Consider the following 27,790-nt stretch of genomic DNA (forward strand, 5'->3'; position numbering starts at 1 on the left):
TTAGAGGCACCGGAAGCTAGATTCATAATTTTTATCCGAAGTCTCCACTCCCTTATGTATATGTGCTTTGCCCTTCCCCCTCAGAAAGAGAGACTGGAAAAGGAAGTTGGGGATAAATGTCTCAGTGTCACAGTGAGCACTGTGTCTTCCACAAGACAAAGTGAGTTACTAAGAGAAAAATTTCCAAGTGATTTAAAAGATACCATTTAAATTCTATTAGGATTTTTTGAAATAAAAGGCAGTGAGTTAAGTGAGAATAAGATGTAAACCTTCCTGCAATATTTGATTGCTAATGAACAGAAAGTATTAATCTTAGCAACAGAAAGAGAAAAATGCATAGTGTTTTTCATTAAATCAACTAAATGATTAAATGAGTTAGTCAGTAGAAACCATTTTAATTTTCTGAATGTGAAATGTGCAGCTTATAACAAATAAATTCAAAGCACCTTTCTAAGCAAGTTTTGCCCATAAAAAATGTGGGTTATAAAGATGTTTGGTATTTTCTTCTTTATAGATAGTCAATATTTTAATACAGTGACATTAATTGTGCAAAATGAAATGCCCCTACTATCTGAGCTTAAAAATAGTTGGCATCCAGTGCAACGTCCCTAATGGATCTTCAACACTATTACAAAATGATTGATTGTTGTTGTACTCATTTTAGCAGCTTTCAGAGCTGTTATATTTTTAATTAAATTGGCTGTGAATTTTGTAAGTGGCAAAGGTTGATAAACTATCGCTCGGCACAATATTACTATTCTTCTTAGTGTGGCTGTCATAGTTGGTACATTTATGTGCATAATCTTAACATTCCATAAGTCTCTCTCGTCTCAGGCATTGATCTGCAAGATGACTTGCTGTTTGGAGATGAGGGAAAAAACATAAAAATTAACTCAGCCAAGCACATGAATCTGAGACGTTACTTGGTGAACAGAGAAGAGATCTAGCCTTGTGACCTCACTGTATATTCGCTCACTGTCCTCCTTCTTGCATCTCCTCAACAAAGGAATGCGGACTTGCTTAGCAGGTCACGGTGCCAGTTCTTCCACAGATAGGTTTTGAGAGGCTCACCTGAGTCAGGCCCAGGGCTGAGTGCCAGGAACACAAGCATGAGTCTAATGGGAGACCCAGGCACTGATCGATCCATCTGAGCCAATAGGGACCAACGCAGAGAAGTGCTCTGAAGGAAAGCGTCCATCTTTCATGAAGGAGGCTACTAAGTCAGGCGTTCAGGCAAGGCTTCCCAGAGCAGGTGGCCCTAGAGCTGAGATCTGAAGGTGGAACGGCAGCCAACCACATGAGGTAGGGAAAGAAATGTGTTCCCAGCTGGGGAACTATGATTATCTTAGGATAAATGAAGTAATCAATGTGCAGTGAATGGCTTTTCTTATTGTCCCTTTGCAGAAAAGGAGAATGGGGTTTCACTTTTCATAAAGAGGCAGACACCTTTGAAATGGGCTTGAATTTTCTTCTTCTACTGCTTGGTCATCTTTTGTGCATGAAAAACTTCTCATTCGTCTACTGGCTCTTCATGAGGAAGCAACCACCCATTGGTTCATGTATCTTGTTAGTGATGGGTATAAGAGAGCCAACAAATAATGTTCAAAGCCCATAGATAGTGAAGGTTTGACCACAATTCATGGAAGGAAGGGTGCTGGCTTTAGTTCAACATTGTTCATCATGGGAAAAAAAAAAAAAAAAAAGAATCAAGTTTTGGAATCACACAGACCTGGGGCTCGATCCTGGCTGGGACACTTTTTGTCTGTGAGACCTTGAACACGTTATCCTTTCTGAGCCTCATTTTTCTCAAGAACAAAATGAGTATAATTCCACTTATTATATAACATGTTATTTACTTAAAAGAGGGTGAAATGCCTGCTATATAGTAAACACCCTACAGTTGTGGCTCTTCTAATAATGCAGCTCAATGCACTGATAATCCCCATTGAATTCACTATGGTGTGTGGGGTTGGTGGGTTGGGGGTTATAGTGAGAACTGAATCCCATTCAGTTACACAATCTTGATTTCTTTCTTTTTTTTAGTATTTCTTTTTTTTTTAAGATTTTATTTATTTATTTGACAGAGAGAGATCACAAGTAGGCAGAGAGGCAGGCAGAGAGAGAGGAAGGGAAGCATGCTCCCTGATGAGCAGAGAGCCCGATGAGGGGCTCAATCCCAGGATCCCGGGATCATGACCTGAGCAGAAGGCAGAGGCGTTAACCCACTGAGCCACCCAGATGCCCCACAATCTTGATTTCTAAGGTGGACAAAGTAGACATCATTTTCAGCACTGCACAAATGGCCTCCGTACCCTTCTGTAAAGCTTTTGGTTTTGGGTACATGACTACTTGAATGAGACATTCACAGCAGCACTACAGAGTATCAGGGGAACTCTAGAAGGTTAATGGCTACATGGGGATATTGTATTAGTAAAAATTGTGCGTGGAGTAAACATGGCAGTTACTTTCAGTGGGGTAATCTCCATAGTTTCCAACAAGAGGCTGTGCAAATTGCTAAGGAGGGAAAAGAATGTCTCAGTTTTCCTACATGGAGGTTACAGATGAGCCACAGAGCTACCATTTGTATTTGCAACCATTTCCTTCATTCTGCATGCATGCTCACCCTGGCAACATTTCAAAGCATTATTCCACATTACTGTAGTATTTTATCATGCGTCACAAGTCTGACACAGTTCTCTCCTTGGCAAGAAAGTGCTCCAGGCTAAGTATCAGATTTTGTCAGTAGGAAAAAAGGAATTGTTATAGTCCAGAAGTGGCTAGGGAAACATACCTTCAAATGCTACAAATTTGTAAAGGTAAAGCTCCAGTAGAAAGAAAGACTGGGGACATGGCAAACTTATGTCTTGTGGCTTTCTTTGTATTCTTCACTGTGCTCCCCTGTTGGGCACCAGATCCAGCTGGGCCAAGCCACAAGAGTGTTTCAGTGGCCAGTGGAGGTCAAGTTCTGATGGTCAGAATGGAAGGGGAAATGGAAATTGTACCCCGAGTAATTTACATCATCAAGTCTTCCATGTCTGTCACCCAGGGAGGTGGGTAACATCCCCAGTGACATGGATTATCTAGGGTCTGTCATTTTGCCTTTCTCTTGCTGAAGCCCAGAGCCAGCTGAAAAGGATTATGTGTTTCTCTCCATGTCATTCTTCCAACCAAGAGGCATTTATCTGGCATCTGCTAAACTTTGTACCAGATACTGTGCAAACCACTGTGAATGTGACAGACATAAAGCAGAGCTCACAGGTGTCATGTCGGAGCCTATGAGGGGTGTCCAGAGTGCTAGGGGAGCACACAGGTAGGACACTGATTCAGATTTTGGCGAAGTGACATCTACATCCAAATCTAAAGGACCCATGAACCATTACAAGGAACAATCCAGTTCCTCCTGCCCCTGCCTTCTCCCTGTTCTTAGCCTGTCTTGAGACTGGGATATGAAAGAGCAGGGCACAAATTCAGAGAACTCCTTTTTTCCCCATGTATCAATCATTAAGTCCATTCTCTGCCATGTCTATGAACCACTTCTACCGTTATTGATGCTTTGTCAAATCAACCTCCTTTCAACTACCTGAAAACATTCATGGAAAAAGGAAAGATTATATCATTCTTGTAACAGAAAAGTAGTACAATGTGCTATAAATAGAAGGCAACTACAAAAGTAAATATGATGAAAAAGAAAATGGTGTTATTAGATTTCATCTGGATGCTGTTGTTTGAGCCTGAGGCCTGTTCTTTTCTGGTGCAGAATGGGAGACTATCAAGCCTCAGAGCAGCGTGAAGGACAAAGGAGCACCAAACTCAGCAGGCTCCTGGAGAGGACATAGGAGAAAGGGATATTGAAACTAAACAATCACTGTGAGATTCTATATTCTCTCCGGTCCTGACTCGCTGCTACCCAAAACCACCTGTGTCCCTACAGGGGAATGTGTCCTATCAAAGATCCAGGGGAGTGGAGACGTGAAGTTGCACATAACACAAGGGAGAGAGGTAATGAAGTGTGTGGCTTCACAGGCCTTGTTAAGGAGTTTGGATTTTATCCTGAAAGGCTGGAAAGCCAGGGAAGTCAGCAGATGGCTGGGTGGCTGGCATGGTCTGCTTTACATTTCAGAAAGCCCACTCATCTGCAGAGTGGAGGCCGGGGCTGGACAGGGAAGAGCAAACCTGGAAGAAAGGACCTGCGGGGAGGCTTTGGAAGAACCCAGGGATAAGAAGAGAGTGACAAAAACTGGAAGAGTGAATGTGGGGAGGGGGAGAAGGAAAAAAAAAATCGACCACACTTTTTGATTGATGGGGTGAAAGACATAGTGGCTACTTGAAATGTTTTCTAAATGATGTGGCTCTAGACATTCAGGGGGAGCCAGGTCAGTCCAGCTTTGACCAAGAATCCATAATCTCTCAACTCATCCCTTCTGTCCCCCCAGATCCCCTTCATTGAGATTCTTCAGCAGTGAGGTCTGCAAACCAGGCCTGAGAGTTGATAGTCATGTTCTCTTTGAGTTCCTTATGAGGTCGGGGAAGTTCTCAGGTTCTCCCATTAGTTCCCACTGTGACAAGGCATTGGTTTTCATGGGTAATTTTATGCTCCTGGGACATTTGGCAATGTAAGGAGACAATGTAAGGAACGTCACAAGTGGTAAGGAGGAGTGTGTTAGTCACATCAGGTAGGTAGAGACCAAGGAGGCTGCTAAGCCTTCGAAAATGCACAGAACCACCTTCCGCCACAACTGACAATTAACTGACCCCCCAAAATGTCAATAGTGCCTGAGTTTGAGAAACTCTAGTAGGGCAATGGCAGTGTCAGAGGATGTTGCATGAGGACAAGAAAGAAGGCTCTAGAGGGGCTGGTGCTTCTCTCGGGAACTATTACTTGCATAGGGAGATCAAGGGTGTGAAAATGCTGCTTCCTCTGAGTTTTCCAGGACTGGGATCAGACCAAGGCCAGGCAGCCAGTCGGAAGTGGCAGCTGCTGAAAGCAAGCTCCATACTCTCTCACACCCAGGGCTGCTGGAGTGGCTCCCAGGAGGAAAGGAGAGGCCAGGGGCTGACTCTCCAAGCAGATCAGGTGCCTCTGCGGGAGGAGTTGGCTCAGTCCAGCACCCCAGCAGGTGTGCTGAAATTCCAGGAATTGTCACACTGCTTTGGCTAGTCTCCAAGCCTGCCCAGAAGACAAGCATCTCTGTTTTCAGAGGATGGTAGCAATGATTACTTTTTCCTAGGGGAGAAAAATGCCAGAAAGATAAATACTTTGTAAATCACTGCATGTCTTCTGCCTGCAAGCTTTGAGTCTATTTGTGAAACATTTATCTCTTTGTACACTCACCCCCCCTAAAAAAATTATTATCATTTAGTTAATAAACCTAATAGCCTGAGGTATGCCAATCAATAAGAAAGAATGCAGGAAGCTGACTCTGAAGCATCGTGGTATTGAACTGTTTGCAGAAAGCTATGAGACCTTCCTCTAAAATGAACACGCTACCAGTCCACTGAGCTAGGGGAGAGGGGCCGATATGTTCTCAATAGTGTTTGGGAAGTTAGAGAAATGACATATGCAGACGCTCTGTTCGGATTCATGAATGAGATGAACATTGAATTTTTCTTTATTTAATCAATGTAGAGTCTGCAGATAGGAATGAATTGACTTTCATGCAAACTGGGGCTCTGTTTTCACTTCCGTGGACAAGAACAACTCTGTCTTCATGATAGGCACACAATAATCCAGGAGCTGACTACATTAACACAAATTTGAGGAAAAACCCACTGATTAAATATATAGGCATACTGAAATACTTTCATATAGTTAGGAATCAGGCAGATCTGGTAGACAGAGTAAGTCAGGATATGTAAGAACTAAACAACTTCATAGCCCCATTCTTCACTGCAAATTGAAAAGGCCTGATTTTCTCTTCATTGTTCACCCCCACATTTCCTCTGAGGGTTGCTGGAAGTCTCTGAAAGCTGGTGTGAGATAGATCTAAGGTATATGTGCTTTGTAGTAAAGATTTCCCACCAAAGTCCATTAATGGGTTTAACATTCCTATCATAACTTCGGAAGTAAATGACAATTCCTAAAGGACCCCTCCCATGGACTATAGCTTCTTCCTGGAGTTCATCTTAAAGGGACCACCTAGGGAATCCTCATTTGGGAGCAGATGAAGGTAAAAACACACACACACACACACACCCTGGGCTCAATGTCCAGCAAATGCATCCAGACTGACTTCACTGATCAATAACACACAATGAGAATATCACTCCAATTCATCAGCAGGACTGAATCATAACTTTTGCCATCCCTGAGACCACTGGGAATCCTTCCTTTGTGAACTTTTAGGCCAGGGATTATCCTTGCCTTGAATTATAGTGAAATCTGTCTTAAGTGATCACCCAGGGACCATCCAAAATTGGTAACTTGGTAGAGGTTGAACTTTAGCTAAAGGTCAAGCAAAATTCTCTGGAAACCTTAGGGGTTGCTTAAAGGTGAAAGAGAAAGTTGAAATGAAAATGGACTTAATCCCTGGTTTATGAACCAAGTAGCACAGCTAAGCAAGCTGAGGGATGCGTTCAGCTCATAAATGTATCTTGACTTATCTTTCTGAGATGCCTCATCTTTTCTGTCAGGCGCCATGGCCTTTCTGGCTTGTTAATCACATGCCTAGAAATGCTTCTATTTTCCGAGGATGCCCATACATTTTGAAGACCTTTGGCTGTGTGTTTGTGACCCATGGAAGGGTTGATGCCACATACCACTCTAGGTCAGGCTCTGCTCAGCACCCAGAGAATGGAGCCCATTCTCTGGGTGCTGAATGAAGAGCCTTAAGTGTCTTAACCTGTGAGGTGGAAATTGCCTTAATCAACATTAGAACATCTATTCAGTACAGGAAGGACTTTTTAGAGGAAGGGATCTGTATTCTGTTATACAAAGAATTATCTTTATATCATATCACAGAGACCTAGTGTAGAAAGTAAGGTAGGTATGTAATCTATTTTCTGATCCTCTGTGAAGCACTCAGAGTAGAATTTATAGCAATCTTGAAGTACTCTGAACCTCCCGGGGCTCATGCTAAGAAGGCAAAGAACAGAGGAAGATGGAACCAGTATGCTTTCCTTATTCCTTCCTGTAAATAGAGAAAGAACCAGATACATTGGGTCCAAATCCCAATTGTGACACATTTTGTACCTTGGATTGATGCCTGTAACCCACTCAATGTCTATTTCTTAATCTGTTACAAGATAAGCAATAGTAATCCCACAGTTGCCATCTACTGAACACTTATGTATCAGATCCTAGGCTGGGTAAAGATGTTACGTATATAGTCTATCTCTGTGAATCCCCACTGTAGCATTTGTGTGAGTGATGCTATCTCCATTGGAGATGGTAAGAGGGTCTGTGAAATATTGGTTAAAAATCCCTGCTTGTCAGGGATGCTAAAGACATTTAGTGACATGGCAGGTAAAAGCCCTAGCACAGCCTGCCTGCTGCCTTAGAGTATTTCCATGAAAGTGAATTTATTCCTCTTCCTATAGAAATGGGCACCATGTACCCCTATGACCATGCATTTCAGAATTCTTATACTCTGGCGGGATGGGAGTTTCCCTATCTTAGTTTATTCCTCACATATTAATTTGAACGCTGCTAAGTGCTGGGAGCACAATAAGCAACGGAACAGATGTGTTCTGTGCTGGCTGAGTTGAGGGTTGTGCCCTGATGTGTGCCCCAGGTGTGGCTGACACAGAGGCAGAGGAAAAGGAATTAGGGAGGTGGGCCTCTAGGGAGAGGCAAGCTGATTTGAGGCTTTCTTGGAATTGAAGCAAGTTTAACCCAGTCTCCCCAGTTCAGAATATCGAGGCTTTCTATTGTTCTGTATTAATGTTAATGTTATTTGGGCAATCTAGCTAGTTTCTATCCAGAAGAAACTGGTATTCTGAGAAAAGGATGTTTTCATGAAGTGAAGCCACCATCCACACTCTCTGTGCCTTCCCCTGTAACAAAGGCTTATTTATGTTAATGGTAATGGAGCTGATGCAGTGCACAGGTATAAATCAGCTCAGCTCAGTAGCCTAATTGAAGGCTCCCTGGAAACCAGGCAGACAACTAGCACAAAGGCAACCTGTGCATATAGCCCAGAAATGGCTTATGTACCTGAAGGTTTGATTCTGTTGTCTCCAGCTGCTTGGCTGTTGGTATCTGTCCAGAGCAACCATCCCTCTTCCCTTAACAGTATTTACTTCTCTGATCTCAGCTGTTGTTGCCAAATGCACCCCAGAGCAAGAACAGCACACAATGATGCTATCTTCTTTCTAGAAATCCTTTGTTATGTCCAAGCTAATGAGCCAACAGCTAAATGGCAAATGCTTCATGAAGACCTGCAAACTTGGACACAGCTTTCCTCCCTGACTGAAGTCATTGTGATGCCAAGCTATTACCTTAATCTGGGATCAGTATAACCAAGCAGACGTCCCCATCCCCTTTCCAACAGTGGCATGATGCTGGGGCTCCTATCCTGTCCCAGTGGAGGCAAGTCTACCATCTCCTTAGCCATTCTCAGTTATTCTTCATCAGGTTAAGTATATTCCAGATAATTATGGAGTTTCTTACAAAAGCTGGTTGATTAGTGGACTGTATAGAAAACCAACAGAAAGTACAGGACCACCGCTCAGGTCTATGCAGTGTCTTCTGAGAGTGTCAGAGGAGATGTTTCTACAAGAGACCCTGATTGTTCCAAAGTCTACTTTTCTGTGTGACAGGCCTGAAGAACTATGTACCAAAGAAGAACCTGTCCCAAGGTTTATCAAATTTTAGCCATGTGCTAAACCAGACCCATTGCTTGCTTTTGTAAACAAGGTTTTATTTGAACATAGACATGATGTTGTGCCATTTGTGATGGCTTTTTGCACTACACAAGCAGAGTTGAGTATTTGTGACACAAATTGCAAATCTGCAGAGCATAAAATACTATCTGGCCCTTCACATTAAAAAAAAAAAAAAAAAAAAAAAAAGGCTTCCCCATGCCCTAAAATGGGGATGGAGGGTTTAAACAACATGCTACAACACCAGCACTATGAGGACAAGGACCATGGCAGTCTGTTCACGTGTGTAGCCCTAGGGTCTCAGGGGTAACAGTCACTGAACAGAGGAAAGGTGTTAGACTTCCTCCCAGTCTCTAGACGTTCCCTTCACGTTGGCTCTTCAACTGCCCTCCATCCCCGCCGGCTGTAGGAGTCCCAGCAGCAGCATCTGTCTTCAATCTTACTACCTCCGTTTGCATCTTGTTAGGTTAGCCACATGGTGTTCTTTACTAAACAAATGCTCTTGAGCCCCTTTAAAGTTCTGGGCACTGGGGGATACTGTGGTGAACAAGCCAGCTCACACCCCGGTCTTCAAAGAGGTTATTCCTGGGGGAAAGACAGACAAAAACAAGTAAACACACAAATATGCCTCATCCCAGAGAGCGAGAGGAAATAAAATAGGGTAATACGATAAAGGTATTTGTGCTGGAGCAAATGAATTTGGGTAGAGGTATCAGAAAAGGCTTCACCGAGGAGAGAACATCGCAGCTGATAACTAAAGGATAAGAGGCAAGTCTGGGGAAACCTAAGGACAGAGAGTCTTCTAAGCAGATTAAATAGTGATGGCAAAAGCCATGGGTCTAAGATGAGCCTGACATGATCAGGAAATAGACAGGAGGCCAGTGGGCCTGGAGGATTGATGAACAGGCAGAGGGAGCTGTGGTTACAGAGGCAGGCAGTAGCCTGGAGGTCTTATATGAGATTACAGTTGTAGAGTCTTAGAGAAGGAAACGCCATGATCTAAGTTGTCCAAGGATCCCCCAGGCCAGGTTGAAAGAAGGCAGAGGGGCAAGCAAAGGGGATCAGTTAGGAGGCTATCACAGTGGTTTATGACAGATTATGGTACAGTGGAGGTGAAGAGAAGTGGCCAGATTTGACAGGATGACTTTAAAATCCAGCAGGCCAATTTTGTTCATGGAGTAGACTAGGAGGGCTCAGAGACTAAGAATTCCTGGTATTTGGCTTGAATAACCAGCTGGATGATTAGTGATATTTACTGGAAAGATTAACACGGGCTGGGAAACTACAAGTCAGATGTTTTCCTTTGGTTATAAGAAGTATGAGGTTTTTGCTGCACATGCAAGAACAGTTGTCAGGGAACCTGTTGAATACACAGGGTGGGAACTCATTAGAGAGTTCCAGGCTAGAAATAAATTTGGGAGCCACAGAAATAATGTGTTGTTTTTTTTTTTTAATTTATTAACATATAATGTATTATTTGTTTCAGGGGTACAGGTCTGTGAATCATTAGTGTTACACAATTCACAGCACTCACCATAGCACATACCGTCCCCAGTGCCCATCACCCAGCCACCCTCTCCCTCCCCCCACCCCCACCTCCAGCAACCCTCAGTTTGTTTCCTGAGATTTAGAGTCTCTTGTGTTTTGTATCCCTGCCTGGTCCCATCTTGTTTCATTTTTCCCTCCCTTCCCCCCATGAATCCCCATCCTGCCTCTCAAATTCCTCATATCAGAGAGATCATATGATAATTGTCTTTCTCTGATTGACTTATTTTGCTCAGCATAATACCCTCTAGTTCCATCCACGTCATTGCAAATGGCAAGATTTTGTGGTTTTTGATGGTTGCATAGTATTCTGTTGTGTATATATATACCAAATCTTCTTCATCCATTCATCTGTTGATGGACATCTAGGTTCTTTCCATAGTTTGGCTATTGCAGACATTACTGCTATAAACATTCAGGTGCACGTTCCCCTTCGGATCACTACGTTTGTATCTTTACGGTAAATACCCAGTAGTGCAATTGCTGGGTCGTAGAGTAGCTCTATTTTCAACTCTTTGACGAACCTCATGCTGTTTTCCAGAGTGGTTGCACCAGCTTGCATTCCCACCAACAGTGTAGGAGGGGTCCCCTTCCTCTGCATCCTTGCCAGCATCTATCATTTCCTGACTTGTTAATTTTAGCCATTCTGACTGGTGTAAGGTGGTATCTCATTGTGGTTTTGATTTGTATTTCCCCAATGCCAAGTGATGTAGAGCACTTTTTCATGTCTCTGTTGGCTATCTGGATGTCTTCTTTGTAGAAATGTCTGTTCGTGTCCTCTGCCCTTTTCTTGATTGGATTATTTGTTCTTTGGGTGTTGAGTTTGATAAATTCTGTATAGATTTTGGATACTAGCCCTTTATCTGATATGTCATTTACAAATATCTTCTCCCATTCTGTCATTTGTCTTTTGGTTTTGTTGACTGTTCCCTGTGCTGTGCAAAGGTTTTGATCTTGATGAAGTCCTAATAGTTAATTTTTGCCCTTGCTTCCCTTGCCTTTTGGTGATGTGTCTAGGAAGAAGTTGTTGAGACTGAGGTCAAAGAGGTTGCTGGCTGTGTTCTCCTCAAGGATTTTGATGGATTCCTCTCTCACATTGCAGTCTTTCATCCATTTGGAGTCTATTTTTGTGTGTGGTGTAAGGAAATGGTCCAGTTTTATTTATCTGCCTGTGGCTGTCCAACTTTCCCGACACCATTTGTTGAAGAGACTGTCTTTATTCCACTGGACATTCTTCCTGCTTTGTCAAAGATTAATTGACCACAGAGTTGAAGGTCCATTTCTGGGCTCTCTTTTCTGTTCCATTGATCTATCTGTCTGTTTTTATGCCAGTACCATACTGTCCTGATGATGACAGCTTTGGAATAGAGCTTGAAGTCCAGAATTGTGGTGCCACCATTTTTGGTTTTCTTTTTCAACATTTCTCTATTCAGGGTCTTTTCTGGTTCTATGTAAATTTTAGGATTATCTTTTCCATTTCTTTGAAAAAAATTGATGGTATTTTGATAGGGATTGCATTAAATGTATAGATTGCTCTAGTTAGCATAGACATTTTCACAAAACATGAAAATGTTTGTGTTTGTTTTTGAACATGGAATGTTTTTCTGTTTGTGTCTTCCTCAATTTCTTTCATGAGTACTTTATAGTTTTCTGAGGACACATACTTTGCCTCTTTGATTAGATTTATTCCTAGATATCTTACGGTTTTGGGTGCAATTGTAAATGGGATCGACTCCTTAATTTCTCTTTCTTCTGTCTTGTTATTGGTGTATAGAAATGCAACTGATTTCTGTGCATTGATTTTATATCCTGACACTTTACTGAATTCTAGCAGTTTTGGAGTGGAGTCTTTTTGGGTTTTCCATATAAAGTATCATATCATCTGCAAAGAATGAGAGTTTGACTTCTTCTTTGCTCATTTGGATGCCTTTTATTTCTTTTTGTGGTCTGATTGCTGAGGCTAGGACTTCTAGTACTATGTTGAATAGTAGTGGTGATAGTGGACATCTCTGCCATGTTCCTGACCTTAGGGGAAAAGCTCTCAGCTTTTCACCATTGAGAAGGATATTGCTGTGAGTTTTTCATAGATGACTTTTATGATATTGAGGTATGTATCCTCTATCCCTACACTGAAAAAAGAGTTTTGATCAAGAAAGTATGCTCTACTTTGTCAAATGCTTTTCTGCATTATCATATGATTCTTGTTCTTTCTTTTACTAATGTCTTGTATCACATTGATTGATTTGTGGATGTTGAACCAACCTTGCAGCCCAGGAATAAATCCCACTTGGTCGTGGTGAATAATTCTTGTAATGTACTGTTGGATCCTCTTGGCTAGTATTTTGGTAAGAATTTTTGTATCCATGTTCATCAGGAATATTGGTCTGTAATTCTCCTTTTTGATGTGATCTTTGTCTGGCTTTGGGGTCGAGGTAATGCTGGCCTCATAAAATGAGTTTGGAAGTTTTTCTTCCATTTCTATTTTTTGGAACAGTTTCAGGAGAATGTGCATTAATTCTTCTTTAAATGTTTGGTGGAGGGTTCCTGGGTGGCTCAGTGGGTTAAAGCCTCTGCCTTCAGCTCGGGTCATGATCCCAGGATCCCGGGATCGAGTCCCACATCAGGCTCTCTGCTCAGCAGGGAGCCTGCTTCCTCCTCTCTCTCTCTGCCTGCCTCTCTGCCTACTTGTGATCTCTGTCAAATAAATGAAATCTTTAAAATAAAATAAAATAAATGTTTGGTGGAATTCCCCTGGGAAGCCATCTGGCCCTGGGCTCTTGTTTGTTGGGAGGACATGATGTTTAAAGCCATGGCCCAGGGGCGCCTGGGTGGCTCAGTGGGTTAAAGCCTCTGTCTTTGGCTCAGGTCATGATCTCAGAGTCCTGGGATCAAGGCCCACATTGGGCTCTCTGCTCAGTGGGGAGCCTGTTCCTCCTCTCTCTCTGCCTGCCTCTCTGTCTACTTGTGATCTGTCAAATAAATAAATAAATATCTTTTAAAAAAAAATTATAAAACCTTGGCCCAGAATGACATCACCTGGGTGGGAAGGGAGTAAAGAAAATTGCTAAGAACCACAGGTAGTTGTTTCTAGGTTGGATATGATAATGCAAGAAAACCTTACAGACAGAGGGCACTACAAATGCAAAGGGCCTGGTGTGGACCACCCTTGGAGTACTTGGAAAGCGTGGCTGGAACACAGAGAGCATGGGACAGATGAGAGCAAGATGAGGTCGGCAGGGGTGGGGGGGTTAGATTTTATTCTGTGTGTGACTGGAGGACAGGGGCCAAAGAATGCCAGTTACATTCTTTAGAATATGAACGGTAGAGGAAGGGCTTTAGAATATGAACGGTAGAGGAAGGATGCCTGAAATTGTCTCTTAGTTCTGCTATTTGTTGGGGCCGATAACCTCTTTGTGCTACAGTTTTCTCTGTAATATAGGGATGGTACTAGGACCTACCACACAGGGTGGTTTCAAAAATTAAATGAAATACCGTATGAAATGTGCCTACATCAGTGCCGAGCATAAGATACAGTAAGTGCTCAGTAAATGTCAGCTCTGATTATTGCTGGAGAGAACCAGCAAACATGGTGTGATCTGACTGACATCCAGGGGAGAGGCGGGCCTTTCTTCAAATCCTGTGGAGTCCCCCCTCTTTCCTTGACTTTGCCTGAGAGACCCCCACTGTCTCCACCTCATTCTCTGAGCTGTCAGAGCCTGTCACACCGTCATCTGGCACGTAGCCTGCAAAACTGTGCAGTTATTCTCTCACATCTCTGGGGCTGAGGCGTGAGCTCCTCAAGAAAAGGGCCCTGTCTTTCGCCCTGTCCTCCTGTCCCTAATCAGCCTGGGATGGTGGTAGTGTGTAGCCATCAGCCCCAGTGCAGAGAACAACAGTGGTTGGAACCAACATGTAGCACCGGGGACTTGTGCAAACCACAGCACATTTCCTAGGACAGGTCCAAGTTGTAGCACAGAAGGAGCAGAAACGCTGCGGGACTCCAGCCTGAGGGCCTTGAGAAAGCAGCCAGGAGGCGCCAGCTCCCTCAGCTGGGTAGGGGCTGGGTGGGTGCTTCCAGCCCACGTGCAGGCATGGCCCCTCAGCAGGCATCGCGTTTTCAGGCTCATTTACATCCTGCGGATGTGTGCAAAGAGCTGGGCAGGCAATTCAAACTCATTTTCTGAGGTCACAGTGCCAAACTTGGACTGCGTTAGCTCCCAGAACCATTAATGGGGTAATGTGTTCTCTCACCGTGAGTGGGAATCAAAAAGACTTTAATGGGGCTTCGTTAGATCCATCTGTCCATCCATCTTGTCTTCTCCATCCCTCACCAGTGACTTGAGAAACGGGAACACCCCTGACTAATTAGATTTATCCTAATCTCCTTTCTGCCTCGTCAACCCTCTCAGAGGCCATCTGTGGATTTAGAATTCCGACCCTTAAGAATTATGCTAATCAGTCTTTTTCTAATTTAAAACGTTCATCTGATGGCCACAGTTTGAAATTTCTTGCTGTGACAAATGGGAACCCATTGTAAGGTTTTGTGCTAATTTTAAACACCCTCATCCTCTCAAGTGCCACATAATGGACCATTTCTAAGAAAATAGTTAGGTGAGGAACATAGCATCTTAGAGCTGGACTGTAAGTAAGAAAGCCAGAATAGTGTGGAGAGAATTTTAATTGTGTTTTTGGTTTTTTGTTTTGTTTTGTTTTTTAACATGAGTAGGGGATGATTTGCTTTCATTTGTAGACTCAAAAGGAAGGTGCCTGAGCTATTAAATGTCGGGATGGATTATTTATTTTGGTGGTGCTGCCACTGGTGTGTAAAATGCAGAAGGGAATGAATTCACTGATGTTGGTACCCAGAGGGAGATGATTTAGGAGTTGATCTTCATCAACGCATCCCTAGGGCTTGTGGCCTGCTCGTTAGAGGCCAGTATGCAAAATTAAGCAGATTCCTGTGCAGGGAGGTCACCCCAGCATTGTAGTGGTCCAACCCTGGCAGGAGAAAGGGCACCTCCTGACACAGCACAGTGACATTTACCGCAGACCCTGAATGCCCCCAGACCTTCAGTGGGGTGAATATAAATCATCAGTCCTGATATTAGGGGGCCTGAACAGAAGGCTCCGTGGAAAGACTGATACTACATTGATTACTTCGTTGAGTGAACAGGGAGTCTTAACTGGGAATGACAGCCCAGAGTGGCACCTCACAAATGTCACAAATCTCTCAGACATTCTTGGATATTGTTAAAATAGTTTTTGATTCAACAGGGCCTTGGATAGAGCTTAAGAATCTGCATTTCTAGCAAGGCCCTAGGTGACAATGACACTGCTGGTCTAGAGACCACTCTTGGTGTAGCAGGAGAGGTTAAGAGATTGGGGAACAGAAAGAACCAAGTTCAAGTCCTGGCAATTGACTGGTCAGGCAGCCTTGGGCGAAGTACTTTCCTCTGTACCTCTTTCATTCAACTGATACTTACTGAGTTTCCACTCTGCACCAGAAACTGCTCCCAGTGAAGTAGCAGGATCAAGATAGAAACTGTCTCTGCTTCCCTCGCGTTTTTAATTTTGGTGGGGTGACACAAAAGAAAGAAGGTAACAAAGCAAAAAAGTGTAATTATAGCCTGTGATCATTGCTCATCGTGATGGCAAAGATGGTAAATGTTTACTGAGAACCTAGTCGGTACAAAGCCTCAAAGAATTTCACATGCATCAACTGATCGAATCTTTGTATCTGCTCTGTGAGGGAGGCACTCCCATCCCTGTTTCCAGCTGCAGACACTGTGGCACAGGCATGAAGGATCTTACCCAACCTCAGGTGCTGGAAGGGGGGTGACAACCTGAACCCCTGAACCACTGCTCTTGATGATAGGCCACGATCTTTTCCTGTAAAGGGCCAGGCAGTAAATATTTTGGTTTCTGTTGCACCTACCTGATTCTGCCCTTGGAGTATGGAAAGTGTCATAGACATCACATGCATGAGGAGTGAGAGCAACGTGTCCTGATGGAAGTGTGTGTATCGGGGTGCAGGGGGCCTGATTTGCCCCGTCCATTCCAGTTTGCTGACTCCAGATCCTGATTGCTATCCTTCTCATTTTCTAAAGCAGCCCTGTACAATATAAATACAATGTCAGTTAATTGTGAAATAGAAAACCTTAGAGTAGCCATGTTTAAAACAAAAACAAAAACAAAAACTTAATATCTCTAACCCGAAGTATACAAAATATTATTTCCACAGGTAGCCAGTATAAAATAATATTGAGATAATTCACGTTCTTTTTTGCATTAAGTCTTTTTAAAAAAGATTTTAAGAGTGTGTGTGTGTGTGAGATAGAGAGAGAGAGATAGCATGCCCAAGCAGTGGGGAGGGGCAGAGGAGAGGGAGCCCTGTGCAGGACTCAATCCCAGGACCCTGGGATCCTGACCTGAGCAGAAGGCAGAAGCCTAACTCACTGGCCACCCAGGTGCCCTGCACTAAGTATTCTAAAGGTGGTGTTTTACACCTAGCATGGGTCTCAGCTTAGACTAGTGATGTTTCAAGTGCCTGGGGGCCACCTGGGGCTGGTGGCTACTGTGTTGGACAAAGCAGTGGTAAAGTGCTAAAGACTCGTCCAGGCTGGAGCCCAAGATTCCATATTCATCAGAGCCCCCAGATGATATTGGTCAGCAGTGGACTTGGGGTGGGAAGGCTGCAGACTGTCCCTCTGAAGGAGGAATGGACCTGAGGGGGCAGGTGATGCAAGGGAGGCCCTGAAGGCTCTTTAAAGTGGTTACATTCAAATGGAAACCCAGAGGCTGAGCAGGACAGAGAACAACACTGGGAGAAGATGCTCTATTCATGCTCTAGATGTTTTCGATGAAGTCCTCTAATGCATGCAGGCACTGAGCATTGGGTATGTTGTCTTGGGTTTTTGTTCCAATGGAAAGGCAGGCAGATATAGACTTTGGGAGCCCTTGCCTGCCATTCTTCCCCCAGCCAGCTTCATTCCCCTCTCGGTGCTCCACAGTTGCCCAGATTTCCCTCGTCACAGCACTGTCCATGCTTTTCATAAGTGCCAGGTTGTTTTTTGGGTGGCCCACAGGGTTGTGAATTCTGAGAGGGCAGGCTTGGGGCTTGGCCACTGCTCTGTCTCCAGCTGTGGCCATCTGAGTGCTTGGCAGTGAGGATTGGGTCTTGCAGAATAATATGTGGCATTCCGTCCAAGGTCCATCTGGGTGTGCACTCCTTGGAAACTTTCCAGGTAGGAGCTCTCCGACTCAACATCAGAGGAGGGAAGTCTTTTGTCAGAGATAGGAAAGAAAGGACTTTGTGTGGTGTGGCATGTGCTCAGTGGGCACGGCAGCTGAGTCACAGGCTGAGTGGCCTGCAGGTGTGTTCGTGGGGGTTGGCACAGTCAGTCCGTGTGACTCTGACAGATTTTAGAAGGGGCCGTGGCTCTCCACCCCATGGTATCCAACCCCCAGGCCCAACGTGAAGTAGCTGCCCCCTTCCTCGATACCTGTCTCGCCTCCACCCAGGGCTGAAAAACGCGTGCAGGGTGCTGGGGGAGCCTAAGAGGGAAGGGCAGGTGCTTCTCTCACAAAAGAACCACCTCACAGGTGAGGCTGGTTCCACCAGAGGAACTCAGGTCTGTTAATGTGGCTCGAGATGTCAACTGGTAGTGGTCCTAACAATGAGCTCCTCCAGTGGTCTTCCTGTCAAGCCTCCCGAAATCCACCCACCCCAGCTCTGCTACGTTACTAGAGGGGCCGTCGCGCCTCCTTGCCCTAACAGCTTCAGACACCTGTATGGCATTGCCCAGTCTGGAGAGAGACACGCCACCCAGTGGTCAAGAAGGGCTGGTGCGGGCCCCGGCGGCCTGTGTGTGCATCCCAGCCCTGGGCCGCCTTATGCTAGTCCTCAGACCTTTCTGGGCTCAGCTTCCTCTGCGTTCAATGGAGATAGGTAGTGCCACCCTCCCAGGTTAGTAACGAGGAGTAGTGAAGACGGCGCAAGCAGCAGGCGCTCGCTGTTACTATCAGAAATTGCTTTCACTTGTATTATTGCACATGTTCCTTCCAGAGCCCTTCAGAAAAAGCAGGGCTAGTAGTGGTAGGATTTCCATTTAATAGTACAGGTGATGAAAGGGAGATCCAAGAAGGGAAAGCACTGTGGCTTGCAGGGAGTGCCAGGCTTCAAGTGGAGGCCTTCTAAAAATTCACTTAACGTTGACTTCATACTTAACTGGCTCAGGGGCCACTGAGGTACCAGGTGAATAAAGGTGAGCAAAGCACAGTACAGCTCCCCTGCAGCGGGGGAAACAAATGCTTTACAGAAATACGAGCCGGGGTTGGAGGAGAGGAGTTTTCCCAGTCAAGGTTACCATGGCACCGTACATATTTCTGTAGCATTATGACATTGCTGGGGTCCTTGGCGACCTAAGTATAACCATTGTGGTTTTTAAGCTGGGACCCACGATTACCCTCCCCACCCCACCCCCTGGAAGGTTCATGTAAAGACCATGTTTGTATGCGCACATTTTTTCCCTAGGGAAAGGAATCATAGCTTTGATCAGATTCTCAAAGGTCTTGACATGCCCCCAAATGGTAAGAACCCCTGTTCTAGAGGAGCTTGGATGTCATTTGTGAAAATTCTCAGTAACGAGCAGCCCATGTTTTAAGTGTAAGCTTGTATACATACTGATAGATACCTCAACGCTGCTGGTCGAGCAGGAGAAAGGCGGTTCTTCTAAAGACTCTGCCTTAGTGGCTCTCCTTGCAGCCCCTCTACGTTGTCCTTTCATCGAGTCATGACGAGTGATTTGACCCTGAGCCAACCATTTCCATGCTCAGAGCCCCTGTATCTGATCATATGGGGGTAATTGCTTCCAGTTTGCAGATTCCTGGGGGATTTGGATGGTTTTAGTGTCTTACCCAGAGCAGACGTAACAGGCCCTCAGGGCATGTGCAGCTTCCTTCCTTTGCCTGGTGTCAAGCTTTCTGTCAGATCATTCCCACAGACCTTCTTAGAGAAGTGTCTTCTTCTTCTTCTTCTTCTTTTTTTTTTTTCTCCTTCTCATTCCTCTGCTTTCTGTCTTGAACCAAGGTTGCATCTCTTCCCAGAAATTATTCTTAGTCCATGGCTGTGGCCTTTATGGAGCAAGCTTGTCAACTCCTGCTCTTTCCCTCCATTACCACGTCTTGGGAAAACCTACCTGTCCTTTCCTCTCTGGTTCTGTGGATTGAATAGAGTGGCTATTTCATTTGTTGTTTCCTCCTATGCCTTATATAGTGGCAGTTGATCTTTTGGTCTATTATTCTCTCATGTTCAAAGTGGGAAGAGAAAAACTGTGCTGAGGCCATCACTATAAGAAAAGACACATTCTGTTTTGTTGCCCTCAGAAGCTAGGAAGTAGAGATTTCCAGCATGCATTTTTCATTCTAAATGAAAGCAACTGTCTATACTCTTGGAAACATGTGCCACCTCAGTCTTACTCTTAATGAAGAAGCAATAAAATTCCCAGCACATTAGCCACTTCCAGGACCTGTAGCATTGCTTCTCTCCCCACTCTTAAACAAGTAGCTCATGGCTGGGTTGTGGATAAGGTCAAGGGCATGAGCTTGGGCCCAGAAAGGCCCCATTATGGACTCCATCCCTGCTGTGTGACAGCTGTGTGGCCTTGGACACTCTCCATAACTTTTCTGAGCCTCAGTAAGATGGGGAGTAAGGCCGTGCATACCATATTCATTCGCTAGTGCTGCCATAGCAAAGTAACACCAAGTGGGTAGCTTAAACCCAGTGAAGCAACTGTGTTTTCTCACAATTGTGAAGGTTAGAGGTCTGAAATCAATGTGTCAGCAGGATTGGTCCCTTCTGAGGACCCTGAAGGAGAATTTGTTTTATGACTCTGTCCTGGCTTGTGGGGGTTTGCCGGCAATCTCTGGCATTTCCTGGCTTGTAGAACCATCTTCCCAGTCTCCACCTTTATGTTCACATGGCATTCTTTCTGTGTGCATGGCTGTGTCCAAACTTTCCCACTGCATAAGGACACCAGTGTTACTGCATGAAAGCCCACTCTTACGACTTTATTTCAACTTGATTCCCTCTATAAAGACACAAGGTTACATTCTGAGGTACTGGGGGTTAGAGATTGAACATATCTTTGGGGGGAAAGGAGGACACAACTCAGTCTATAACACATACCTACCACATAGGGTTTGCAGATGATTAGATGAAATAACCTACAAAAAGTGTTTAACTTAGTGCCTGGCACTTAACAACCCCCAGTACATTGCTTATTATTCATAAGGGAATTTATCATGCCCTAATTTCTCAATTCCCAAGTCTTAGAGGTTTTCAGTTTCTTCTGCCTCTCCTTTTTTCTCATTTTTCATCAACTAGAGGGCAAGTAAATGTAAAGGGAAAAGACAAAGCATAAACCAGTTGAAACATGGAAGGTTCTGCCACTTGACTATCAGAACATTTTATACTTTAGTATTTCCTCAGCCTGAGCTTATATTAGTAAAAAATAGATTTGTGTGTGTAAAAATACACAGGAACCTACTATTTCAGTCCAGTCTGCATTAATTATTTGAGAAACTTGTCTTAAATGATTTTATTTGAGGGAAAACTCTGAAACCTAAATAGTTATCAGATGCCCATTTAAAAAAAAAATCAAAACTAACTCTGTCTGAGAAAACACGTTATTGGAATCAAATAAGCTGGCGGCATAATCTGCAAATTCTGTGTGTACAGCTATGGTATCTGAAACATAATTATCAAGCTTAAGTTAATTAGACTAATGCTTAGAAAATCTGGCCTGGCAGCCTGTGGTAAGTAATTATATATACTGATTAAAAATGTAATATGCAGCAAGCAGAGGCAATGGAAACTCCATTTGACACAGCATGTGCACATGTACAATTAGGAAGCCACGTAGAAGAATGCCCACAACGAGAAGGAACCGAAAGGTAGAAACCGAAAGGCATCATGCCCAGTCTCCTTCAAGATGTTCCCCTCACCTGCTGGCATATGGGTGGCTGTCACCACAGGGCTGGCCTAGGAAGGGGATGTGGCCATAGGTACTCACTGACCACCCAGAGCATACTCCAGACCATAGTCTCTGCTCTGTGTTCTTTCCATTTCTCTCAAGCTTCTCCTTCAAAGGATGATTAGGTGTCAGACAACAGAGGTCCTCTTCCTTGGTGATTTTCCAGGCTTTGAAATGAGGAAATTGTCATTCATTATGGGTCACAGAGAAGGTAAGGATGCTGCTCTCTGTGCAGACAATAAACACACCTTTCGTTTGCCCTTCTGCTTGCTGTTTGGCTTTCTCTCACTATTTTTGAAAGAGGGAAGAAATGCCACTGGGGATCCATGTGCAAAGACTAAGGACCCTGAACATTTGGCTATCTCCTCAGATTCATCCTAAGTTTACTGTTGCACAAAATTTTTGATTAAGAAAATGTGGTTAAATTTCAGATTGATGAGGGCTACCAAGAAATATTTTTTGTTCTGAATCATTCTTACAATGTATCTCTGTTCCTGCATTAGTATTAGAACAATTGTTGGGGAAAACATAATCAAACCCTTCTCTGAGGACTGAGGGTGGCTATACCTGTGTCACCCTTCTGAGTATCTGTTATGGTTGGCTGGACAGGAAGTATTTAGTGAACACCTACTGTGCACCCAGCTCTGGTTTTGTAAGGTCTTCACTAAGGTGTTCGATTGAACCATGTGACGTTCTTTTAAAGGTTACGGGAAGATTGAATATTGGCAATAGACATGGTTTTGCCCTCATAGGAGGTATAATCTAGTGGGTAAGGTATTTACAACACAGTACATGTCCTCAGATGGAACACATCAAAGGACTGCCTGGGCCAGCCTTGATGAGGAAGGGGAAGAAATGTCTTCCTTATACAGAATAGTATGTGCAGAGGACTGTGGTCAAACAAGGCAGATTGTTGAAAGAGCCACTCTTGCTTAAACAGGGTAGGCACAGAGGCTGCAGAAGGTTGAGAGAGGAGTGATATGGTCAATAAGGGCCTATCATACTAAGAAAGCTTGTCGAAGGCCAGTTAACTCAGGACCAGAGCGTTTGATAGCAAGGGTTGGAAGACTGCCCTGGGCCATAATCTAGAATTTAATTTATACTTTTTAAGTAAGAGAGGCCCCAATATATCATCCTCCCACTGTGATGTTCTGCTTCAAAATCTAGATTCAAGTCACTTCTATTCGATTTCATTGAGGATCCTTTTTAGTAGAGAAACAGGCCAAGGCTTTCAGTCTAAGACTGCAGAAAAGACCCCCACAATTCACTTAATCTTCCTGGGCCTTTTTTCCCTTTTCTATAAAATGGGGACAGCAGTATTATGCTTCTGCCTACCCCAAAGTGGATCCAATGAGATTCTGCCTGCAAAAGTGCTTTAATTTAGACACTTGACCTTAGTCCCCATTGTTGAGCAGACTCAGATACTGTTCTATGAGGGAGGGCCTGCAGTTTTAGGGAATGGCCCTGGAGACCCAGCCACCTGCGAGCCACAGGGTCACATCTCTGATCTTAACTTCCTCACCTGAAAAAGGAGAAGACAGCACCAGGACTGTTCAATAAGGGTTAAATGCAATTGTCTCTGTACCAATACTTGGTGTCTGGCACTTAGTGCATGTTCAGTAAAAATCCATTAATAATAACAATATAATTATACCGTTATTGTTCTTGGGCTCCCTTCCTTTGATGTTTTCACTTCCCTAGAGCAGAAGTTCCCTGGCATTGGACCAAGAACATCTTTCCTTTGGCCAGGGGTCCATTTTCCACGCAACAGTATTTGTTCCTTGTGATTTAGTTGCCATTTGGCTGGAGGATTAAGTCCAGAATCTGACTCCCTTTATAAGTTGAAGAGTATTCTCTCTACCCAAGGCCCAAATACCTACTTGCAAAGTGAAAAAACAATCCATCAACAGGTCTTTTTGTTTGTTTGTTGTTTTTGTTTTGCTCCTGGAATGCCAAATATTTGGTATTTTATAATTCTTTAATTTTGGCCTCTGGTACATACAGTCTGAGTAACCCTACAGGGACACTCATAGATCTTGGACTGGTAACTTGGCTACAATGCTTCAATCAAATGTCAATGAACTAGACCGTTATTGCCAAGATCAAAAATTAAAGAGGGAGAAGAGCAAAACAGCTTAGAAAGTAATGGCTTTTTTCAACATCTTGTCTGTGTTTCCTACCCAAATAGCAGTCAGCTTACTACTTCTTGCCCCCAACGTGGGAAACAGAAATGGCAACGGGCTGCAACACCCGTCCAGTGCAGTCCTGGTCTGAGAATCAGCATGAAGAAAAGGACTAAAAGAGATAATGAAATGTAGAAAGCCTGTGAAATTTATATTACCACTGCAGACATGTTTATTAAAACCCAGGCGAGTATTACTTTTGCTTCGGAAATAGGACATAAGAGGAAATTTATGGAGAGGAGAATGTTTGGATGACTATCTCGCAGACATAAAGCTCTTAAGGCAGAGCAGTTTTAATTAAGAACAGCATCCTGTGTGAAGTGTTACACCCAAAATAGATCCTAAGGGGGATTCAGTGAAGGGATACATCAATTTCAGACATCTGGAATCCAATTAATAACTTCAGTGCTCTTACATAGCAAATGCTACTATGTTGTAATTCTTACCGAGGTTCTCCAAATGGGAGCTGGATTTCCATAGGGAAGGAAACTGCAGTCATCCTATGGCATAAACTGCATGTTGCCCAAGGATGCCCAGGTTTGTTTTCATTCGTGGCCTGCGTTGACGTAGTTTCACTGAACAACTGGGTATCTGCAAGCCCATCACTCAGTACAAAAGCTACGATATTGATGCCCCACACCTAACCGCACAATGAGCCCACACCCCACCCTTCCCTCCACAGTTACCCATCACCCTGAATCTCATGGTCTCATTGCTTCACTTCTTTTTACATAGTTTTAGGCATCTCTGTGCATTTTTTAAAAAGGATGTATTTTTAAGTTGCTTTTTAACTTTATTTAAAAAAAAAAAAAAGCATCCTGCTGCATATTATCTTTTAGAAGTTATTGTTTCCTTCATTATATGTTAAGATTTGTCCATAGGGGCTAATTGTCTCTTTCAAACAATTCTTTTGATCACTGTATAATGTTCCATTATGTGAATATATCACAGTTTATTCATCTACTTTCTGAAGAACGCTGGTCACTCCCAGTTTTTGGCTGTTTTAATTAGAGCTGCTTTGAACATTCTCAGACATGTCAGAAACTTTTCTCTCGAGTATATACCTGGGGATAGTACTGGCGGGTCACAGGGTGTTGTGAATGTCAGCTTTAGGAGATCAAGCCAAACTGTCTTCCGAAGAGGGTGCTGCAATAGTGCAGGAGCTCTCACCTGCACTGCCATGGGGATCCTGAGGGTCTCCAGGCCATGGAATCACAAGATTTAGGTGTAGCCTAAATTCTTCAACATTTGAAAGTGGTATTTGTACGTGAACTTGATCTCGTGCTGTGTGACCTGAAGCTAAGACATAAAGCTGAAGCGGAGATATATGTGCAGAGGGTGGGGAAGGGAGAATCAGACTTGGGCTTCCTGGTACCACTCATCAGTCGGGGTCCTGTTGTCTCAGGGCAGGGTAAAATCTCAAGCCAGTGCGCGAGTACCCCTTGGGTATTTGGACTGGAGAACTGTAAATATTGGCTTCAGACCCTGATTCTAGGAACAAGCATTTTTCAAATATTTGTTTCTGGGACTTTAAACAGATACCTGAAATTTTAAGAAGCTACTTTAAGGCATTTTGATCTTTTATCCTTTAAAAAGCGACCAGGCTCCTTTAAACCCCTGAGCAACACTGAGGTGAGATTAATTAAAAGATTAGGGCTCTTAAAAGATTTTTATGGGTTTTTCATTCACAAAGTTATAACTCCTAACAATGACATTTAAAATCAAGCCATATATAGATATACATACATACATATATACACACACATATATACATGAGTCAAGCCTGAATTTTCATACAAAATTTATATAAATAGTGTATCAATAAATGTAAGTATAAATCCCAGGCTTGGCGCTTTCTATAGTACCTCTTGAGCATCTCAGTAATAAATAAATGAGAGGTTAGATGCACAGCAGGAAGCTGGAAAAGGTGAAGGTATCTCTTTTCTAGCCTGATGCTTCGAAATAATCCCAAGCCTGGCATTGCATTTTAAGTGTTCGCTGTGGTGAAGCTGTTACGTGTGTATGTTTGCAGTTGGCTTACATCTGTTTTTTGTACTGATTTCTGGATTATGGTCACTTATAGGGTATATAAAATGAGCAGTTGAGCCTGTAACAAGGAAATCTCAGTTTCTTTCAAGTATTCTGGTTTTTTTTTTTTTTGTTTTGTTTTGTTTTTGTTCTGTTTTTTTTTAAGGCATTTGAAATCCTTTGTGACAAAGATCTGCTGTCACGCATGGTAAGCTTAGCGTTTCAGCAGCATCTAAGGCTTTACGTCTTCATTAAAGGAGGTTTTTAAATGAAATAGAGAAAGGCATTCGGGAAAGGTTGGCTCCTAATTTATTTGTGCAACTCACACCGCCAGGCTTTGAAGGGCACTGGCAGGGCTCCAGGAGAAGTGAATGGGCTTGTGAATAACAGAGGGCACGTTACTTTCAATGGGCATGTAGCAGCTTTGTGGGGTGTGGCTTCATAACCAGAGGCAGAATGATTACCTTGTGAAAAGAAGAAATTCATGACCAGTCCAGGGGAGTGGTGAGCACCCTTGGAATATAGATTTTATGTTTGTCATTTTTCATCTGCCAACATGGGGGTCCCGGTGCCAGGCACCTGGCCAGATGGCATTGGCGTAGCCCTTTTAGCTCTGCCAAACATACGGTGAACATTCAGAAAGCCACTTTCGAGGTCAGCCTGTGTCCTTGCTGCTCCAAGGTGGTAACTGCTTGTGCAAACAGCTTGCCGCTTGCTTGCTTTTCCATGGAAAATTCCCTATCAGGAGGTCTTGGTATTAATAACAGGTAGAGGCCCAATAAGCAGAACTCAAGCCACAATATGGCCTTGTCCTATCTCAGAGGGAAAGCTGGGCCTAGTGAGTCCAGCTGGCCTCTCTCCCTTCAGCTCACGGAGTCTGGACTTTGCACATCTTCACTTGATTAGTATTCTTCAGAGCCCAGCAAAAATAGGTGCCCAGCCAGCATGATGGGATGGAATGAGCCAATCCCTCAGTTAGCACTTGTGCATCTAGTGCTAAAGGGAAGGGGACTAGCCCCTTCGTTAGCCATTTCCTCTTTCTGCTCCTGTCACTGGTCTTGAGCCAGTGCACAGATCGCACACATACTGCTGTGCTTCCGCTGGGTCTGAGCCCTTGCTGATCCTTCTCAAGCCTCCTTGTCACTTCAACAGAGAAGTCTATCCTGCCCACACTGTCTAATGTACTTCTGTTATTTCCCTGGGAGGGTAGTAACCGATTTGATTACTTCCCAATTATCTGTTTTTCTCCTCAAATGTAAGCCTCTCGAGGGCACTAAACCTTGTCCAGCTTGCTCACCATCGCACAGGGTAATACCATGTCATAGACATTTTACCATGATTTGTTGAGTAATTTAATGAGTTCTGCAGAGAAATGAGCTTCTAATGCTTGGGGTGGCGGTGCTGGATTGTGCATCCCCCACTCCATAAACCTCTTTGGTTTCTCCCGATGGGTTTTATCTTGAGGGCTTAGGGGTTGCTCCCTGCAGCAGCGTGCTGAGCAGGACTCTGAGGCCGTGTCTATGGCGGTATGCTTTGGGCTGTGTGTCTGCTTACCTTCCTGCAGTATAGATGCTCCAGGTGGTCACCTCAAGGAGAGCTCTCTTGCCTGGGCAGGACTTCTAAAGATTCTGCAAGGGACCTGTAGAAAAAGAAGCCATATTGTAGCAGGAGCAAATAGGAAGCAAAACGTTCAGGAGATTCAAAAGAAATCAGAAATTGGCCCCTCGCCTTTTCTCTTTCCTCATTCTGAGTACGAAAGCTGACATCACTCTGGGAAGAAAGGAGAACACTCTTGGTCAAACACCAATATCCAAGACACGGTGGTGGGAAGGCTTGCGGAACATGGCTGACCAAGGAAATTGCTTTTTTGTTGTTGTTGTTAGGAAATTGCTTTTTGAATAAATGTTTCCTTTTCCAAAGTTTTGTTTCATCATGAAACTCCCTTTCAGAAGGAGTTTCATTTCATTTCTCGGTGAGCGTGTTTCTAGAAACAGGAGGCCTGAGGAAATCAAACTGGTAGAAATCTCTAGTCCCTGTTGCTTCACCAATTTCCTACCCATTAAAAAGCCAGTAAAGCTCCGATACAATGGAGCCTGGGGTGAGAGGTCGGGGATTAGTGATTATTTACCGAAAACTTGCCTGAGATGCATTTGCCCCCCTCAGAAGAGGCTCCCCAGCCTG

At 43.8% G+C, this 27,790-nt stretch overlaps 1 protein-coding gene and 1 long non-coding RNA gene across 5 annotated transcripts in view; one reads left to right on the forward strand and one right to left on the reverse strand.

The window, feature by feature from the left end:
- Window positions 1-27,790, forward strand: part of FHIT (fragile histidine triad diadenosine triphosphatase) — a 1,399,398-nt gene that overhangs the window by 1,337,053 nt on the left and 34,555 nt on the right. The window lies entirely within an intron of this gene.
- Window positions 8,971-27,337, reverse strand: LOC122909303. The gene is made up of 3 exons (XR_006385120.1): window positions 27,164-27,337; window positions 16,301-16,477; window positions 8,971-9,405 (listed from the first exon to the last, which is right to left on the reverse strand). It is a non-coding gene; the product is annotated as an uncharacterized LOC122909303 (long non-coding RNA).

The sequence above is a fragment of the Neovison vison genome, chromosome 6 (assembly GCF_020171115.1).
Source record: "Neovison vison isolate M4711 chromosome 6, ASM_NN_V1, whole genome shotgun sequence".
Classification (NCBI taxonomy): Eukaryota; Metazoa; Chordata; class Mammalia; order Carnivora; family Mustelidae; genus Neogale; species Neogale vison.